We start from the raw sequence: 22,355 nt of genomic DNA on the forward strand, positions 1-22,355 counted from the left end.
CGTGATCCATTCAATGATTACGACTCTTTCCGATATTATGTCGCAGCCGATGATAACATGGAGTGACAGCTCACGGATAACAACTGCGTTTACTTGAAATTTACTCCCCTCGTGTAGCTGTGCGGTCTAGCCGCCTTGCCATGGTTTGCTCGGTTCCCCCCCGTCTGAGGTTTGAATCCTCCCTCGGTCATGTGTGTGTGTGTGTGTGTGTGTGTGTATGTGTGTGTGTGTGTGTGTGTTGTCCTTAGCGTAAGTTAGTTTAAGTTAGATTAAGTAGTGTGTAAGCCTAGGGACTGATGACCTCATCAGTTTGGTCCCCCCCCCCCCCCCCCCCCCCCTGACTGAGCGGCACCAAGACTCTCTACGCGTTTCCTTTTCGCCTCAGATGCAGAAACAAGCAAGATCCCTTTAAGGCGACTCTCTGATAACTTCCTGCCACTCTACATCATTTGTGTGTTGACACGTTCGTTACTTCCGAATCAGTGTCAAGTTAGCTCTCGTCGGTATCCTTTCCACAGACATTTCGATGAGGGTACATCCGCTTTCTGCCTTTCCAAGCGTAGTGGAATGATCTCTTGATAGACAACATCTTGTGCTTTGAGAGAACCGTACATTGCGTAAATCATTATCCTCACGGCATGGGGCGCCGCCTTGGAAAGCTCATGGTGGCTCGTCTTCCCTTTCATTTAACCCTCGCGCCTCTACCTTTGGCAAAGCCGGCGGCAATGGACTTGATTCGTTCCTGCGGCGTCTTTGTCTTTGTGACGCCCGGACACAATTAAGGCAACGTGTTTGATCCGGCACTTAATTCTGGCCTTGATCACGTGCGTGTTACTTCCTAGATCGCCTACGTTTGTCCTTTCACTTACTGCCCTCATTCTGCCAATGCGGCTCATCCAAGTTCGGCTTTGTACTCTAACCGGTTTGTCCATCTGTCCCATCGAGGGACCTCAAAATCTACGCTAACTTCTCATTTAGTTGCACCCCGATGATTCTGCCCTGCACTTCGGCGGGAAAGTGTGAATTTAAAGTTCTGTGTCGCTCCTCATCCATCATTTCATCATCCACTATCCCACAAGAAGGACAAAATATACAACTTACGTTTCCATAGGTTATCATGATTTTGACACATACTGCCCCGGACAAATGTTCATTTTAGGGATCGCTTTCGTGGCCATGCGCCAGCATGTACTCAAGAATTTCGTGGATAAAAATTCGTATGTGCTACTTTCGCCGATGTTAACATCGTATCAGACACCTCCTCTTGATCTGGTGTTTGACTTGCCGCAAGTAGCGCACTACATACGGCCAATCATTACGCACGTAGATATTTACCGAGGTTTTTAAAGTACGGCTTGAAGTGAACGTTCCGATTTCGACCTAACCTGGACAGTGGTATATCTGTATCCTGATTTGGAAACATTGCAGCTGACGTGTCGAAGACGTATATGTCCCAGGGCTGCTCCCCTAATAGGCGACACCTCGTGTTCGAGGATCGATAGCTTTGTTTGTATGTTGCCGTTAGTTGTTTCATACCCGGTGGGCCTGTGTGGACGACTCTTTTTCGCTGTCAGTCATTTGCAAACTGAGATCCGCCTCTGCACCAGTGAACTTCTTCACTCCTCGCTGTTGCGATCTGCTCAACATTCATGCGATTGCACTTCCTTAGATCAGATACTGTTCTCGACAACTGAGCCTGATTTTGTTGCTTCATTTCCGCTAGTTGCTCTCTGGTCCTATCATATCGTGTTTCAGATCAGCTAATGGCTCCGTGGTGTTCGTCAATATTGCGAGTACTCGATCCAGCATATTTGGATTGAACATTACACGTACAGGAACGTTCCATGAGGCTTCACTAAGGCCCGCACTGGCCTCAAGCTGACTGCGCAACTCCATAATGACCCTTAGTTTCGTCAAATTCACAAATATACTCTTCAGGACGAGCAATGACTTGCTATGTTGATTAGTCGGGTTTCTGCCGGTTCTTCGCGTCTTTCCTGCACGGTATGTCCACTTCGTGACTTGCAATCTTCTTCTGTTGCTGCATGATACTGATTCCAGTGTGGAACGAGTCCCGTACTTACGCGCATAATGTGCAAGGCGTTCTCTCTGCTGTCCGCGCCGCGTCCGCAGAGGGAACGCCTAGCACGACGTAGGCATAAATACCGGACTCATTCCAAACTGGAATCAGTATCATGCAGCAACAGAAGAAGATTGCAAGTCACAAAGTTGACATATCGTGCAGGAAAGGCGCGAAGAACCCGCAGAAAACCGATTAATCAACATGACAACGCCTCGCCGAGAAAGCATGAAGAATTACAATGACTTCCTAGGTTACAGACGTGTGATTCATGATGTAGGAGTGGAAATTGGGCCCTGTATCTCACATGTTTAATTACACACCTTCCATTATAATGGATTCTGAATGAAATGTCTATTAAATGAAACAATAATCACAATTATTTCGGTTTATTCCGTTAAAGAAAGCATGTGATAATATTATTCTGTTAAAAACTTGGCTCATCTTATAAAAGGGTCTGGGGTGAGATTCTAATAATCGTATAAATGAAACAACTGCAATCACGATATTGTACTACGACTGTCCCAATACTTGTAGAAAGGACATATAGTACCGTACAAGGGAGTGCTTTAAACCTGTGGTTGGAACTGAAAACAAGCTGCTCATTGAATCTGACGGCAAGTCTTCAAAGTGAAGCTTGAAGTTATGAAAATCTATGAAATGGCTATAACATCTCCGTGCGTCGTCTCGTTGTAGTGGCTCGATCTCATAATAGTAAATTGTAGGTGGTAACTGATGTGGTTACTGAACCTGTTCATTGGCGGCACAGCAACGACCCTCCACAACAGCTAAGTGCAGATCGGCATGAAATCTCTCCAAAAATCCCTTCCTACATCTGCTCTGGCAGCTTGGAAGCCCGCTCTCGGAAATCAAGCTGAAGCGGTGAAGGTTCTCTACGAGAAGTAAGTTTGAGCGAGTGTTCGCTACAAGAAAAATTCGCATTTCCGTGTTTCCACTCATGTCTCTATTCTTTTTGGCAGCGCTATGGATATTGTGAGTGCCGACGGGTAAAAATGTTGCTTCGAAAACGCTGCTCCCCTCCCTGGGATTTCTTTAGGCAGTTAACCAGTAAGTAACATGTATCCTACCATTTAACACTGAAAAAAGTAATTTCATTGTCATTCTATCTCTATCAGTGGCCAGTGCGGTGGATCTTCGTCGACGCAGTCAAATCTCTCTGTTTAGCCTCGAGTTTATTCATACTTGCCAATTCTGGCTGCCCTTATCTTGCATAAACATTTTAGAAGTCAACATTCCATGAGTCGCACGGCAAAAGAGCGTCACATAATTGCAGGTACCCTCTCCATTTTCGAGACGGCATCTAGAGCACACACACATGCCCGCATCTCGTGGTCGTGCGGTAGCGTTCTCGCTTCCCACGCCCGGGTTCCCGGGTTCGATTCCCGGCGGGGTCAGGGATTTTCTCTGCCTCGTGATGGCTGGGTGTTGTGAGATGTCCTTAGGTTAGTTAGGTTTAAGTAGTTCTAAGTTCTAGGGGACTGATGACCATTGATGTTAAGTCCCATAGTGCCCAGAGCCATCTAGAGCACACAGCTCTCCAGAGAAAATGCAGCTTTCTCCATTTTGTGCACAATAGTGCTTTCTTGGACTTTGCTAAAATCTGTGTTCCTTCCCACTCCACTTTCAGCTTGTAAAAATGGTCGCCGAGGGGGATCTTGCACAGATAATATGTGTGTCTGTATGCGATGTTTGTGTTGCCCAATAGCGGCACTACAGAAGACTGTCCGGTGGTCTGCCAGCGACTGACCTGCACGCCTCCCGGCACTTCCTTCTGAGAACCGCTGCAAATGTGTCAGCTTATGTGGCAACGCGACGCTGGCGCCTCGTCCCAAACTGCTTTCAACGCCTTCTCATTTATATAAGGCACGCAAATTAGAATAAAAAGTAAATGAGGGGTAAATTACAATAGTCACTTACAGACATCACATAACAGACACAACGCCGATTACAATACTAGTTCCTATGGAGCAAACTTGCAACTGGACAGCCTAGCGGATGTTTCCAGAATGAGAAATAGCACTCTGGAGTGCTAGTTCTGCTAGGTTCGCAGGAGAGCTTCTGTAAAGTTTGGAAGGTAGGAGGCGAGGTACTGGCAGAAGTAAAGCTGTGAGGACGGGGCGTGAGTCGTGCTTGGATAGCTCAGTTGGTAGAGCTCTTGCCCGCGAAAGGCAAAGGTCCCGAGTTCGAGTCTCGGTCCGGCACACAGTTTTAATCTGCCAGGAAGTTTCATATCAGCGCACACTCCGCTGCAGAGTGAAAATCTCATTCTGGAAACATCCCCTAGGCTGTGGCTAAGCCATGTCTCCGCAATATCCTTTCTTTCAGGAGGGCTAGTTCTGCAAGGTTCGCAGGAGAGCTTCTGTAAAGTTTGTAAAGTAGGAGGCGAGGTACTGGCAGAAGTAAAGCTGTGAGGACGGGGCGTGAGTCGTGCTTGGATAGCTCAGTTGGTAGAGCTCTTGCCCGCGAAAGGGGAAGGTCCCGAGTTCGAGTCTCGGTCTGGCACACAGTTTTAATCTGCCAGGAAGTTTCATATAACAGTATGTTGGAGGGATGAAATAAATACCGTGTGTGGGGCGGCGGGTGGAATAATAGAATAAATGTTTTGTATTATTTATTTAATGCTGTTGGTTGCCGTTCTCAACACTGGCTCTCTAACTACAATATTGGCAACCAGAAAGTGATTAGCAAAACGTGAAGCCTGTAATTAGAATTCCTAGTGCCCATTTCATCTGAGAAATACATTTATAGCTACAACTTATAGCTCTGAGGAATTAGGAGGTTGTCTGGGATTCATAATCAAAAACCATTCTCTCTAAAATGTTCACTATATTCTGAAAGTCACAGACCAAAAAGAATCCACACAATCCAACTACCAGAGCAGTTCAGAGTCTAATGCGCTGATGCAACTATAACTGTTCAAATTAAATGTTTAAGTGAATGCTCGCCATAATTTGATGATAATGTTCATCAATGAAATGCTTACATCTCATATGTACCTGCGATAGCGAGGCATGACAGAATCTCTGACCAGAGAGTTATTTATCGTTGCTAGTCTGCGCTTGACCGCGTGAGAGTTCTGTTTCTAGTTGCACTCAGTCAGTGCTAGTAGCGCGCGCGAGACAGTCGTCGTGTGTGAGGAGTCGGCGGGCATCGACATGGGTCTCTGGTCATGATTCAGGACGAGGTATATTGTTATCAAAGGTAATGAAGCAGCATTGCGCTCAGCCAATAACATCTGTTAATTGTAATTAATTTGTTCAAGAAACGCCCCAATAATAACTTTGTTTTCAAAGCAATCGATTTTAAGAAAGAATCATTCCAATTGAAACAATATTTCCTATGCTTTTCCTCCCAGAATCAATTTATCAGATTAATTATTGCACAGGGCCTAAGGTCAGCGATACTGCGCTATTATTGTGGGTTTAATGATTAAATTTCATTTCTCAATTTTTGTGTCGAGTTTACATTTGGGTCATTATTGTTCTATAATTTTTGTGGGGACCAAATATTAGGCTCGTTTTCATTATCATAGACTTTTCTGTTATTTCTGCTGGGAGGTTACGTTTAGCACGATGTCCATTAACATTTAAAAAATACAAATTTCTTTTATTTCTGCGGGGAGGTTTCACTTGGCAACCCTGCCAGGATCGTATTTCGTTGAGAATCTTCTGAGAAGTAGTTAGATATCTGCTCTTATTTACTTAAATATAATTAGCATTTGTTGCAACGCTTTTACTAATTTTGTCACTTTCTTCTACAGATCATCGGCAATTCGTTGCTCTTTATTGTATTTGTATTTGTTAGATTTAGCATTGTCTTTGTCTCATTGTGAATAATTGTGACTAGTGTAAAAATGCCACGAAAGACTGTTAATAGTGCATCGCGAGGTATAATGAGTGAAATAACAGATTTAAATAACTTCACCAATAATACTTGTGACACACAATGTATTGATGACAATCCTCCGTTTACTGACAATCAGTACGTACCGACCACTAATGTTAATTTTGATCCTAGTGATGAACAGACGAATTCAATTGTGTACTCTGTTAATTTGATGACAATTGATGATGCAGGGCATTCTGTTGCAATGAGCGCTGCCCAGCTTAACACACCCGGTTTGCAGGATTTACGTGACGAGCAGACAAATTTTTCTAATAAAAATGAACAGGATACTCAAAGTAGGACAGATTTATTTAATTCCGAAATAGTGATTGACAGTGTACATCCGACAGGCAAACCATTTTGTGAATTACAGAATGACCAAATGGTCACACAAAACGTGACAATTGCAGGTACACCACTAAACAGCACAGAGAATAGAAATGCTAATTCTGACTTGGAACAAATTATGGCAAGATTGCTACAACAACAATTTAGTGGAAATAACAAACAATTTAAAGAAAGTTTCAAACAACTTAGTGAACACGTCAGACAACAGAGTGAAGATAACAAATGATTTAAAGAAAATTTCAAACAACTTAGTGAACAGGTCAGACAACAGAGTGAACATAACAAACAAGATAACGAAAAACTCAAACAATACATTAATGAAAAATTAGACAACAATTCCAGACAGTTAAATGAAAAATTAGACTACAATTCCAGACAGCTTAGTGAACAAATTAGAGACGTTGCCGTGCAGTGTCATGATACTAAGGAACAGTTATGCGACGAAATTGAGGCTTGTTCAAGAAAAAGTTGCGAAGAAATTAGATCTGGTGCTCAAGGATTAAGGAATATGCAAACAGCTACAACAGAAACACTTAGAGAGGAAATTAGCGCAGTTGGTAAACAATGCTCTGAAAAGGCTACACAATTACGCGACGAGTTTAAATTAATGACAGCAGAACTTTCGCGTACAATGGATGCAAAGATAGACGCGAAATTCGACCAACAGAACACTCAGATTGACGAACGTTTTAATCACCACATACAAAACAGTGATACGCGTTTCCGCAAATTTATACAGGATCAAAATAAAGTAAAACGTCAAGTCATGGAAACAATCACTGCTCAGAGACAAGAAGACAAACGTAAAATGTTTGCGAAGGCAAAAACATATGTAGACAACAATATTGCTACAGTATCGGACAAAATTAATACCATCGAACAGTTGAACACCGAATTACGTGATGAGATTTCTGACGTTCAATCAAAAACAGATACACACTCAGTAGATTTTCAAACAGTGACCAACAGACTCGAACAATTAGAAGTAACACAGGATTCCGATGTCGCCAAAGCTGACGTTAAAAAATTGAACGAAACCACACGTAAATTACAAAAACAGATTAATGCTTCTGACACTAAGAACGATGATCAGGTAAAAATACTGACTGAAAAATATGATGAATTGGCCAGTCGTTTTGACGTTATTCAAAGTAATAATGACAGCAAATCAGACGATACTTCACCGGTTTCATTTAATCAAACACCGGAATTTCAAAATCTACAACAGACAATCAATGAGATCGATTCATATTACGTAGAAAATTGTCAAGTTTACAGCAAGAGGTAATAGAGATAAAAAATGTTTCAGCGTTTAACACATCACAGCAGACGCCACGTTGTGAACATTTGTCAGACTCACGCAGCCCGTATAATTTGGGTAATCTACAGAGAGTATGGGACTTAGATTCCGAACAGACACAGACAAATAGATTCTCTTACAATACTGAACCTGTTCCGTCATGCAGAGACGATAATTTCGATTACAAACATTTTCTATCAGTGAGAAAATTTAAAGTGTTTAAAAATGACAGAACACAGATTCACCCACTGGACTGGATACAACAGTTTAGTTTTGCTTTTCCACCGACTTGCCCTGTAACGCGCAAACTTGAATTTATTTGCAGTTTTTTGGAGGGCGAACCGGCAACTCGTATGAGACCGATCGCGAGGCAATGCTACTCGGTAGAAGAATTTCAGAATACCTTTCTGTCAGCGTACTGGTCGAAGACGACACAGCGCGGAATTAAAGATCAGTTAATTAGTTTACCAAATTATGAGAACTCAAATTTTCCCAGTGTCACGCAATTTTTTGAGCATATGGTACAACAAAACCAGTACTTCAGTGTACCTTACAGTGAATCAGCACTTATTCAATCATGTATTTCTAAATTGCCACAATCATTAAGAGTGTCACTTTTAATGGGTCAGCAAAAAGAAAATATTTCGGCATTCAGAGATCTGTTACAGCTTTTGGAAGTACAGCAATCGGACTATTCCTTTGTAAACAAAAATTTTTCAAATAATAACCAAGGCCAACAAATTACGATCAACCACGCAATTTCAATGGTAAAAGTAATAGACGCTTTAGGAACGACAACCACCAGAACTATAATAACAGGCAAAATTTTAATTATGAGTCTAGTCAAAATTATCAGCAACAGGAACCCCATTTTGGCAACAATAGACGTTTTTCACCACAAGAGCATGAAAGTCAGCCGGTTGGAATACCTAACCAACAATGTAATGCACAAGGTCAACCAGGCTTTAAGGTTTCGCCATGTGCATGTATAGTCCCAGCTACAACAAATAGTAACTTTAACGAAATTGCAATTGTTTTCGTTAAATAATAATTATTAATTATTATTGCTTTCAGTTTCTTAATTTGCCTCTCTTTAACTGTCTTCTGTAAGTACAAACTTTGTTGTAGAACCTCTCTCTTATTTACGTGTGGTAAAAAAAAAATCCACTTTCAAAAGAATTACGTACATTTAAAAATTACGTGAACTCATATTAACTGATTAAGAATATTTAGTTGAGGATTAAATCCTTTACATCATTCGGCCTTGGCACACATTTTCTAAATGCAGTGGATTTTTTGTCAAATATTTACTGAATTCTATCCCAGCGTTAACTATGGAACACAAGATTATCTCTATTAGCAGAAAATGGTTAATTATTGCCAAGCTAACATTTAATTATCACTGATCAAACCTACTTTGCTATACATTTAAGTTATTTGAAAGAACCAAAATTGTTAAATTTCAATGTTAACTAACACTAACTATCCGCCTACGAATGCACAAACGTATAATTAGTTTAAAATTCATCAGTCTCAGGATCACTGTAAAAGAAGAACAATTTCTTAATTCACTGTTAATTTTTATCAATCTGTTCCCGATTTACCGGTTTGGTTGATTTTTCCTTTAGCGGAACAATTTTTTAAATGTGCCGCCACTGCAAATCGATCGGTCGCGGCACAGCCCAGCAACACCGCAAAAAATGCTGAAAATTCTTTAAGGAAATTTTATAGATGACATGGGCAAGCTAATTTACATTAATAATACACACTTTTGATAAATTCTGATATATTTAGATCAAACAATAATTGAACTCACATTAATTTGTAACGCCTCCTCTAATGGCGGCTAAATCTAGACAGAGACAAAAGACGTCTACCCACTGATAAATCGCTTCGACACAGCTTCCTCTCGCATTCAGCTCTATACAGAGAAGACCAAAGAATACGCTGTACATGGTTCTTTTATACTACTGCTGACTATTAACATTTCTTTGTAATTTGACAATATTATTCTCCTCTGGCTAAATTTCACATCTCTGTTATCGCAGATACTGACACATTTCACAATCAATAATAAATATAGAAAAATTACTATCCTAAATACAGAGAGAATATTACTACAAAAAAATATTACGATAATAACAAATGTCTTTTACACAAAATTCAATAATATTTTTTTTGTTCAATAATTACGGTATATACAACTTGCTCAGTGCGGCGTATATGGTACAAATAAACTCTTGTTCATTAATAGCGTGAGTTTGCCAGGGAACGTTACATTGCCCCCTGGCAGCATTTGGCAAAGAGTTTCTATACTTTGACACAATGGTGCCAGTAATGTTCTTTACAATTCTGTATTTTTTATGGAATGGCTCTTTTAATTAGTCCCAGGGTTATATATGTTCATGGCTCCCCCATTTGGGCGAAGGCAGACAGGAAACCTGGGCAAAACTGTGCCGGAGCCCAGCCATCCCAGTTGGTTCATGGTTAATATTGTCTCTTTAACAGTCATTCATTTGAATTAATCTAGCAGTTTGTCACCAACGGTTACATAATATCACAGACACATACAGTTCAACGAAAGTTTTATTTTGTGTGATTAACTACTCGTCATTATTAATTTTGGGATATACTGCAAGGTCACTTGTCCTAGGATATATCACTTAGTTTTTTTTTTTTTTTTTTTTTTAAATCACTTAGCACAGGATCACTTTTCATAATGTTTCCACTACCTACGTGTTACAAATTCATCTCTTGCACTTGTTAGTGTTCATTTTCTCTTATCAGTTTACGGACATACATAATAAATGTTCAATGTTTATCAAAATGGAGTCATTGACATGTTATGCAGTTTATGTAAATATTTTGGAAAAAGTCAATAATGCTGTAGTTGGTGAGCGGTGCGGAGTGATTGTTGAGCGGCGCTCGGCGCGGCGCGTCGGCTCGGTGTAGGTCACCGCCCCCGGTGTTGACAGCTACGGCGCGGAGAGGCGTGTGGCTGTCTGGTCCGCTACGGGCTGCTGCGGTCGCTGCATGGCTGATGTAGCCGGATGCGCGTTGTATATCAGCTCGCCCGAGCCGTGTGACGTCTTCTTGTAGTGCTCCAGCAAACATGCAACAAGTTCACAAACAGTGTACTATCCTTATGGGCATTTTTCCTGCTGTGGGAAAAAAAAACGCACACAGTTATTGGCAGTTATTATTCAGTAGGCCTTCACTAGTCTGGTTTGCACAATGTTTCGTTGTCACAGTAACACGTTTTATGGGCACACAATATTTTTCACCATGTCATGACTTGTCATTAATCACACGCAAGTTTTCACCTTAGGACAAAATGTATCTCTGTAGTCAATGCGCTTTCCTAGCGTTCCTTGACACACAAAGAATTAAAGTTTGACACTAACTTGGTCCACCGTCCGTTATCGGCTCACTGTTCGTGTCGTGCTAGTTCCTTGTCCACTTGCACACACGGCGATGATACAGTTTTTTATTACTTATACACAACAACTTCGTGACGTATTGCTGCAGGTTTAACAGTCACTGTCTGTCTCTGCCACACAATACTGCACTTTTGTTTAAGTTCCTTTATTTTTATTTACAATGTCCGTTGTGCAATTTTTGTAACAGCACATTCGTAACTCTTTACCAAGGTGTGTGATATTTGCGTACATGGTAACAAATATTAAAATTTCGTATTAGTTTGCCCAAAAATCATCTATATTCGTGTTCGAGTAGATTTTATTTGTGCATTCTAGCCGGATTCAGGCATATTGTTCAATAACTCCTTTGAAATTATGTCTTACTTCACTTGCAAGGTCCTATGTAACTACAGTGTAGTCTCTGTAGGCTAAAATTGACTTGGACTGTATCAGGCTAGCTCCTTTTTTACTGATTGAATCTGCACATGCTTCAATTGAAGCTTCTTTGTGCGTAACTTTGCGCTACTTAAATTTGCAATAAGTTTGCCTCCCATGGTTCAGGCATATTGTTCAATAACTCCTTTGAAATTATGTCTTACTTCACTTGCAAGGTCCTACGTAACTACAGTGTAGTCTCTGTAGGATAAAATTGACTTGGACTGTATCAGGCTAGCTCCTTTTTTACTGATTGAATCTGCACATGCTTCAATTGAAGCTTCTTTGTGCGTAACTTTGCGCTACTTAAATTTGCAATAAGTTTGCCTCCCATGGTACCCTCGGGTCACTACTGGGTGCATTATTCTCTCTGATAACATTGGTTAGATAATAAAGTTCTCAGGGCCTCATATTATTGATATTATTCTGGGTTCGAATCCGTCAATCTGACAGCTACACGTATATACATATATACACATTTAATAGAAAAGATTGTACAAGAAATATTTCAAGTTTGACACACATATAGAATATTATGCAGTACACAAACTAATCATTACTAAAATGTTCCTCCTGACTGATCTCTGTCACAATTTAACACTATAAATAATTGCACTAATCAGGTTATCTGTGCAGACATTTAGAGCATGTTTAAGCTAACATTAATTAAAAGAAGACATAACACAAATATTCATAAAGTCAATCATATTCTTATAACTAAATACTTCTACACTAGTACATTATCTCTACAGATCACACATCATTAATGTTCATTCATTTACAAAAGAATGATGTCCACATAGGACTATTAGTCTTTTACTGTAGGAATATTTTTACATCCTTACGCGGATACAGTCCCCATACTCTCCCTGAGTGGGGATCTGCTAAGAGATAGCTACACTCATGTGGCACACTTACTACTCTAAAAGGTCCATTGTACACCAATTGCCACCTGCTATTCTGTTTCAAGGATGCCGAAGACTTAGGATGATTGCGTAAGAGTACCAAGTCTCCAACACTAAATTTTTGGTTATTTTAACTACTATTTCCTTCTTGCACCAAGGAATGGAGTATGAGGCTCGACAGTAGGTTTTGTGAGGCTTCACCTCGATATTGTACTGATATCCCTTAACAATTCCTGGTCGTTCTGAAAATACATCTGCATACTTAGTTAATAACTGTACCAAATCCTGCTGTTGCATTGAGTTCAAATTTTCGGACTGTGATACTTTGTTCACTAGTGCGTCCACATTTGCTTTTAATTGATCACTTTGTACGTCTGGATAACAGAGATTTTGTCCTTGACAATGATTGTCTAAATGTAGTATCCACTGATTCCTACACTTTATGTTAATAGCATTACAATTAGGCACAGGTACCTCTTCAGATCTGAGCATGGACAATTCTATCCTCCTACCAGCGTTCATCAAACTTAATTTTCCCGAGAAAGGTAGATTACTGCGTCCCTTTCTCTCAAAAAATCTACCCCCAAAATGCAGGCTACCTTTAAACCCTTTACTACCAGGAATGAGCACGCTATGGCTTCTTCCCCTATATACATCTCTACCCGCACTTGGAGTTTAATTATTTGTCGCTGTGCACTTATGGCTCCAGTGACTTTACAATTGTTCACAGGAAAAGTCAGCATACGCCTTTCTTTCCCCAGTACTTTGAATAAGTCCATACTCATGACACTGACAGTAGCACCTGTACCTACTGTAAGTAGGCTGTTTATGTTTTCTCTATGTAAGTAGGCTGTTTAGGTTTTTTATTGGTAACGCCACCTCTGTATGAAAATCACTGGCTGTGCTGTGTGCAGTCTGTGGCTAGTTTGCATTGTTGTCTGCCATTGTAGTGTTGGGCAGCGGCAGCTGGATGTGAACAGCGCGTAGCGTTGCGCAGTTGGAGGTGAGCCGCCAGCAGTGGTGGATGTGGGGAGAGAGATGGCGGAGGTTTGTAATTTGTCATGAACTGCTATATTTATATATGATGATATCAAGGTAAATACATTGTTTGCTCTCTATTAATATCTTTCATTTGCTAACTATCCCTATCAGTAGTTAGTGCCTTCTGTAGTTTGAATCTTTTATTTAGCTGGCAGTAGTGGCGCTCGCTGTATTGCAGTAGCTTGAGCAGCGAAGATTTTTGTGAGGTAAGTGATTTGTGAAAGGTATAGTTTAATGTTAGTCAGGGCCATTCTTTTGTAGGGAATTTTGAAAGTCAGATTGCGTTGCGCTAACAAAATATTGTGTGTCAGTTAAAGCACAGTCTTGTATAAATTGTTCAAAGGGGACGTTTCATATGGCGACCCTGCCAGGATACCTCACTGGAATCTTCTGATTTTTCTTGTAGTTTGTGTAATTAGTGTAGATTTTGTTTATTGCTAGCGCGTAACTGTAGAGAGAATCTCCTTTGTAGTTGCAGTCTTTCATTGTTGTACAGTAAAACAGTTGTGGCATGCATGTAGATTTGCACCAAGTATTTCGCAGCTGCGCTGGCAATTAAGTAGACATTATTTCCATTGCTATGTTATTTTATTTTTGCTCTTCAAATTGTGTTTTTCTGTGTTGTCGTGTGAAATACTGTAACAATAATGGCGTGTGAAAAACACTAGGCTCCAAAGTAAACTGAGAAATGACAGTGAAAATGAAAGCAGTGTGTTAGCGCCACCGAGTAATGAATTAACTGATGTTCAAAGTAGTAATTTGATAATTGTGCATAGGGAAATGGAGCGGGCGGCAAACAATGGCGTGGACAGTGAAACAATTAGTGAAGAGGGAAGCATTATCGATCGATCGGTCGGCAACAGCTCGCCTCAGGAATCCGAAATGATAGGACACAATTTTGCAAACACTGTAGATTCAGGTTTTGCGTCCTCACTGTTTTCTCAAATGAGTCAAGACACGTTTTCCGCTTGTCAAAATGTGAATGTTGCCGGTGCAAATTCACTGCCGAAAAGCACTGAGGAACATGTTTCAGACACCAGTGCATTGTTATTACAGTTAATGCAACAAATGGGACAAAGGCTACAAAAGTTAGACACAACGCTTGAACAAAATCACAAACAAACACAGCAACAGTTACACACAATGGAACAAAATCAGAGACAAACACAGCAGATTCTTAAAAAGTTAGACACAATGGAACAGAATCTTCAAAAGTTAGACTCATTGGAGCAAACTCTTGAACAAACACGTGAGGATTTAACTACTGAGTTACATCACATTGAATCGAAATGTCAAAAAGTCTGTAATGACGTAAAAACACAAATTTGTGAGCATTTCCAACCTATTTTTTCGCGTCATGAAAATGCATTACAGAATCATGAAGCAGCCAGAAAAGAACTGCAAACTATTGTTCATGAAAATCACAACACCTTGCAAGCTAAAATTGACTCAGTTGCATCTACCGATTCGGTTCCGCAACTTGCAAAAACTCAGGAAAACTTAAAGGACACAGTAGATACTCTGAAACTTGGTTCAGAAAAACATACAGAGGAAATAATTTCACTATCAGATAAAGTAGCAGAACTTTCAGATCAGTTCACTAACTTATCTACAAAGGTAGATGATGATCTGAATAACACAACACCTGTAGCCTTCACGGACACTGAAGAGTATGTAGAAATTAGAAAATTCAAACAAAATCAAAATCAAATCAATACACAGTACAAAAGAGAAATCCGGGAAGTGCAAGATCAGTTGGCACAAGTAGTACAAGAATTACGTATTTCAGAGGATACTCGCGCCCCAATATGGGAAGAGGGACACAGAAATACGGAACAGCCACAAAATAATAACACAGGGCACTTCGGAAGTTATGAAAGAAATTGGCAATGTGCACCGAATTGTGAGATGGAACGGCCGACACGACCTAACAATGACCGATATGCGACTCGCCGACATGACAATTTTGACTATAAGCTGTTCATTACTACACGTAAATTCAAAACATTTAAGAATTATGGTAACGACATTCATCCACAAGCATGGCTCCATCAATTCTCTCATTGTTTTCCTCCCAACTAGTCGTTAGAACACAGATTAGAATTTATGTGTGGCTACTTAGAGAATGAACCAGCTGTAAGAATGCGATCGGTCATTCACGATTGCCACAGTGAGGGAGAATTTTACCATGCCTTCCTCTCAGCATATTGGTCTCAAGCCACACAAGACCGTGTAAAACATAGCATCATGATGATGAAACACTTTGAACAGTCTGAATTTTCCAGTCTTGTGAAATATTTTGAAGACATGTTGCACAAGAATCAGTACCTGACAAACCCATACAGCCCCTCAGAACTCATCCGCATTTGCTTAATCAAACTGCCTGAACATTTACGACATATTATTTTGGCAGGACGTTGCAAAGACGACATTGAAGCATTTCAGGGACTTTTACAAGAATTAGAAATTGACACTGACAATCGCGTAACGCGAAAGCAGGAACACAACAATTACAGGTCACATCCATCGCAATTCCGCGATGAAAGAAGTAATAACTTGACACGACAAGCCTATTCTTACAATGTAAATCGTGACCAAAACAGACACCACCCGTATGACAACCACTGGCAGAGTAATAATAGTTACAGAGAAAGATCGCATTTCCGTAGTAATGAATATGACAGAGACAATCATAGAAATAGACAATATGACAACCAGAACTATTATTATCAAGGGAGACAGAATAACTTCAGACGCAACAGTTCAGCGCGCAGTTACGACTCAGGGAGAAATTCTCCACCACATGACCGACAAACAAGAAACTATGTAAACTACCGACAAAACGACAGACCTGAATTCCATCAGAACTGGCGAGCTTTAAACAGAGCTGGGCCCTCTCGGCAAGGCGAATTTGTGGAAGTTAGGCCTCCTAATCCCAGTAACGACGCGCGGCAACAAAGAGACAGACAATGACTCGCACGGCAGGCATACACGTGCGCCGGCTGGCTCCGAGAAAAATAACATTATATCTGGTACTGCTAATGAGATTTTAATGCAACATTTTGGTTTACTTGCAAATACATTATGGATTCAAGGTGCTTTCTGAGAGATACCAGATGGCACAGTAGTTAGTTTATGTGACAGCTGCACGATTTTATCACGACGCTACTAATGAGTGACAATTTACAATGTTGATTTTGCGGTGTTTCTGTTTTATATCTGCACAGTTTTTCTGTATTATTCTGGAAAGTAAAACATGTTTTAGTAGTAACTTTTATGGTATAGCTACAAGGAGACAGCCTTTTCTGTAGCACAACAATACGTTACAGCACAGTACTTTCTTCATCACGGCAATAAGCGTAATAAGTATGATATCTATACGCAAAGCATTTCACTTTTGTTTATCATGAGGTAAGTACATTGGCTTCTGCAGAACTTAGCTTTCGGAGGACGATAACTACGACACTTCCACACAGATTATGTTGCAACAAGACGCACATTTAGCGCTACAGTACACGTATTTGAGTGATTAATTTTGTACTTGAAACATTTATTTTTAAAGATTTTTGAATTACAAAGAAAGTTTTCCGTGATACATTTCATTCCATTGCTGTAATCTGTAACACCTGAGGGTATAATTACATTAATCCTCATGGGGGTACACGCTTACTTTGTGTACCATGTGTTTGGCAAGCACAAGGAGCCCTAGCTAATATGGTATTTGCTTATACAACTTTACACATCGGTACCATATTTCTCTAACACAGAATTACACAGCTATCTGATTAGTTGACAGAGAAACAAATATTCTTTTTACTACATCAGTGACATATGTTTACGCAATTACAGAGTTGGATTACTTCACACTTATGAAATTGTATTTTGTCTGTACTGTGTGATCTGTTCATATTTTTTTGGAACCATTGTGATACTATGAGAGCTTTGAATGATATATTTGGTAAGGGAGCATGATTTTAAAGTACGTTTGAGGCAGATGACACTTTTGACATGAGCAGAGAATTTTTTTAATTATTGGAGGAAGCTACGACGATTTTGAGATTTGACTGAGGTGTTATGATGTTATTTTTACGACGACGATGTGTATTATGCTGCTGAGGTATGTTTACGATTAATAGGCTGAGGCTATATGAGTTATTTGATTATGCTTCATATTTATAATGACGAAATATTGACGAGTGTCGATGGATACGTATATGTGTAATAAGGTAAGGAGTAATGAATAGTGGGTAGGGACTCTTGACTTGTGAAAAAGGATGTTGGAAACCAAGAATCGTACTTTAAGAGTTATGACATGTGTGAATCATGTGTGGATGTATCACAATGCCACTGAACATTTTTTGGACACTGTTATATTCATAGGATTTTGTTTCTACAGATTTGCAACGCTAATTCTTGACCTGTGAAATATTTTTATATGAGACTGCCACGGTAGCAGAAACTGCTGTCGTAAATATTTCCGTACGAAAGTTAAGTGACCACCTGCACGTAATGCGTCGCGGGCACCCAGCTGTGTCAGACGCCTGGAGAAAAAGCCATTATTGCGAGCCCTTGTCAGCGGCACAGGTAGAACAAAAAAAAAAGGGGAGGCCATTATCCTCGGAAATATTTTTACATCTGCACACCTGATTATGACAAGCGTCTTTCTAGGAGAGTTGAGAGAATTTCTACTAACTTATGAAATGTCACATGACTATTGAATGATATTTTTATGCTTTGGTTTGTGTAATTGCTTATTTCATTTGATATCTGTTTTCCAGCTGTGTTACAGCATTAGTTTTATAAAATAAACTTAGATGCATTTGCTAATGTGAACACTTTCTGTCAACAGATCTATTAAATAATTATTTTATGATCCAAATTCTTTAAAAAAAAGGAGCACTTGGAAAGGAAAGAACAATAAGAAGGAACTAGTAACAGTAACACATAATTTTCTTTTCAAGTACTTGGTAATTTCTTTTGTAGAATAAATTGTGATGCATCACTCTAATGTTAAGGTGTGACATAGGTATTAGACATGGCCATTTTAGTGTAATATTTTTTCTGCTTGCGCTATGTCATGTTTAGGTATAAGTTGCTGCTGTTTGCCAGGCATAGTGTTATTGAATTTGACTTTTGCTCATTTATGCTGCTAACTTTGCCAATTTGCATTTTTTTGCATTGGTGTTTGTGATAATTTGTTATGTGATGCTGCATTGCCTCGTCCCTTAGTTTAGCATCTGAGCTCAGTAGATTTAAGTTAGCTTAAGAGGTGGTAGCCTCTAAGAGAATGAGTTGCGATGAATTGGAAGAAATGCATTGAGAAAACAGGTTTAGGTAGGATTTTCTTGGAAATAAATGTTGAGGTAAGAAATGTGTGAACATATAAATACAGCAAGCATGCTTAGATAGAATTTTTTTGGTGGAAATAAAGGATGAAATAAGAGGAAAGATATATGAAGTTTTGGGTTGGACTGCAGTACCAAATGTTACACTGAAAACGAACCCTGTCCTTTCCTATTGGTGTTATCCCACGATGTGTTTGTGTACCCTTGTGTATTTGTCTTTTTCCTGTGTTTATGTGTTTAGCTAATAAGATTTATGTTGTAGAATTTTTCAAATACCATGTTATTTTCTTTGTAACGATGTTAGACATTATTAATTCCGTTCTGTTTAATGCTCATGTGCGAAGTTGATGTTTCAAAAGTTATTGTGATCTTTTATAATTCCACTGACGTATATGTCTATTTCTATTCTTTTGTAAAGCCTGTGTTACTACAAATGTTATCTGTATTATTATGTTTTTAATGATGTATTTTGTACCTTTTTTATTGTCTTCTTATGTTATAAAATTGTAATTGTCACCAGTTCATGATATTATTAACTTGTTAGTTATATTTCACTGCACACGTTTCTGTTGGTCATAGTATATGGACAATATGTGAGAAGTAGGGACTGTTAGTGTTTGCACGTGTGTTAATAACTCAGCAAGGGACTGGATAACAGCATTGCTGGTTCTAAGGACAATTCCAAAAACTTTGTGAGTGCACAAGTGGTGGTTTATGGACTTGCTATATTCTCCGCAAGACTCTTCTATGGTGAATGTGCACCTGCACAATCGCAACAGATGGCTGCTGGACATTTCTACAAGGACTACAGTGGGTCTGCATCTTTGATGGCCCACCATTACCATTATCTCTACAAGGACTACAGTGGGTCTGCATCTTTGATGGCCCACCATTACCATTATCTCTACAAGGACTACAGTGGGTCTGCATCTTTGATGGCCCACCATTGCCATTATCTCTACAAGGACTACAGTGGGTCTGCACTTCTGGTGGCCCACCAATACCGTAATCTCTACCAGGACTACAGTGGGTCTGCTCTGTGATGACCTACCTACCAATACTCTTCAAAATTTCGACTGACTCTGCTGTGGGTTTGCTCTGTTGTGGCCCATTACCTGTCAGCATGTCAAGAGTCAGCACTGTCTTTCCGTTGGAAGGACAACACTACTTCTTCAAGACTGCATGGAAATCCACTACTTCTATGTGCATTTTCTTTTACTGCTCAGACTTTGAGAAAAACACTATATTTTACCGTAATGAATGATCAGGACTGTCTTTATGGACTGTGACAAAATTTTAGCTTTTGACCAACGTTGTATCAATAAGTGTGTGCATTTTATATCTTTGTTACTGTAATTGTGAAAATTTTTTGTCAAATCTGTATTGGCCAGTGCCCAACACCATTTGTAAAAAATTTTTGTGGGGAGCATGGGGGCTATGTAAGTAGGCTGTTTATGTTTTCTCTATGTAAGTAGGCTGTTTAGGTTTTTTATTGGTAACGCCACCTCTGTATGAAAATCACTGGCTGTGCTGTGTGCAGTCTGTGGCTAGTTTGCATTGTTGTCTGCCATTGTAGTGTTGGGCAGCGGCAGCTGGATGTGAACAGCGCGTAGCGTTGCGCAGTTGGAGGTGAGCCGCCAGCAGTGGTGGATGTGGGGAGAGAGATGGCGGAGGTTTGTAATTTGTCATGAACTGCTATATTTATATATGATGATATCAAGGTAAATACATTGTTTGCTCTCTATTAATATCTTTCATTTGCTAACTATTCCTATCAGTAGTTAGTGCCTTCTGTAGTTTGAATCTTTTATTTAGCTGGCAGTAGTGGCGCTCGCTGTATTGCAGTAGCTTGAGCAGCGAAGATTTTTGTGAGGTAAGTGATTTGTGAAAGGTATAGTTTAATGTTAGTCAGGGCCATTCTTTTGTAGGGAATTTTGAAAGTCAGATTGCGTTGCGCTAACAAAATATTGTGTGTCAGTTAAAGCACAGTCTTGTATAAATTGTTCAAAGGGGACGTTTCACTATGATCGCTTGCACATCAATATTGTTAATTTTGATCTCTATTATCGCTTGTACTTTGTCTTTGTGCTCCTTTATGCACGTGGATGGTTCAGTTATCAATTCATGTCCCATCTGTACCCCGTCATTATACCTGAGGATACAGATTCCCAATGTTTTGTTCGGTGTCGGGCTGCTCTCACTCCAAACCTCAGCCGACGATGGAGAGCGTATCTCGGCTGAATCTAGTTTGTTGAATTATTACAGGTGGATAGGTGTGGCTGCTCTGTGTCACTGACCTCCACTATGTGTAAGTTGTGTTGCGTCGGCCGCCACGGTTGCACAATTGGCGGATTTTGTGGTGGCGGTCGGTTATTGTCATATCCTTCACTGTTTGGCCGGTCCGTACTGGGCCTCTGGTTCTGTGGCCAAGTTCGGTTTGCATCATTATAGGTATTAGTGTTCCACGGCCCCCTGCCATTTTTCCATCTACTATTGCTTGGTGGGCCTGTTTCATATCGGTCATCTGACCTCCTTTTCCGGTCATTATTCACCGGCGGACTATTGCCGTTCCGGTCTCTACCTCTATTCCCGTTTTGTACATAATCTTGTCTCCTATTGTTACCTCCGCCGTTTCCATTATTTGGTGGAGGCGTGTTATTTCGACCATTTCTGTAACCGTTTCCGTTACTTCTAGCCTGTTCAGAGGCTGCCTTAACGTCCTCCTGAATCAGGTCAATTGAGTCCAGAACAGACAAGAAATGTTCCATGTCATTCTCTGGCACATGTATAAGTTTTTCCTTGACGTGTATCGGCAAGTGTGATTTTAAAAGTCTGATCAAATCCCGGGATGAAATCTGCTCGTCCCAATAACGGGTCTTATTAATGTACTTCTCAAAATATTTTCGCAAATTGCCTAATCGTGGAGAATACGGCTCTGGATTATATACCTCCTTCCGTAATCTCTCCTGAATACATGTTGACCAATATTTGGCCAAGAATGCCTTTTCAAATTGCTCATATGTATCGCAACTGTCAGCTGCTTCGGTTGCCCATAATGCAGCATCTCCTTGTATGTAAGACATAACGAACTGTATTTTCTGTGTATGACTCCAAACGCAAGGCAAAATGTTTCTAAATCCCTTGTTAAACACTACAGGGTGAACAGATATCTTCTCCGTTGTAAAGATCTGAAACTGTCGGTTTCTAATCAGGCTTTCTTCAATCACTACTTTGGAATGACATTTATTTGTTTCGCTTACATTGGTTGCCTGTTCTGTCTCGCAGTCGCAATTTTTTACTGCTGTATTTATATGCCTATCATTGTTGGACCTGGCTGGCGTGACATACACCTGTGAGTCGTAATGCCGCAAGCTGATTTCTACACTCTTGGAAATGGAAAAAAGAACACATTGACACCGGTGTGTCAGACCCACCATACTTGCTCCGGACACTGCGAGAGGGCTGTACAAGCAATGATCACACGCACGGCACAGCGGACACACCAGGAACCGCGGTGTTGGCCGTCGAATGGCGCTAGCTGCGCAGCATTTGTGCACCGCCGCCGTCAGTGTCAGC

At 40.2% G+C, this 22,355-nt stretch overlaps 1 non-coding gene across 1 annotated transcript; it reads left to right on the forward strand.

Moving 5' to 3' along the window:
* The first annotated feature begins 4,228 nt into the window (after window positions 1-4,228).
* Window positions 4,229-4,303, forward strand: Trnas-cga (transfer RNA serine (anticodon CGA)). Its single transcript has one exon. It is a non-coding gene; the product is annotated as a tRNA-Ser (tRNA).
* The last annotated feature ends 18,052 nt before the right edge of the window (window positions 4,304-22,355 follow it).

The sequence above is a fragment of the Schistocerca serialis genome, chromosome 1 (assembly GCF_023864345.2).
Source record: "Schistocerca serialis cubense isolate TAMUIC-IGC-003099 chromosome 1, iqSchSeri2.2, whole genome shotgun sequence".
NCBI lineage: Eukaryota > Metazoa > Arthropoda > Insecta > Orthoptera > Acrididae > Schistocerca > Schistocerca serialis.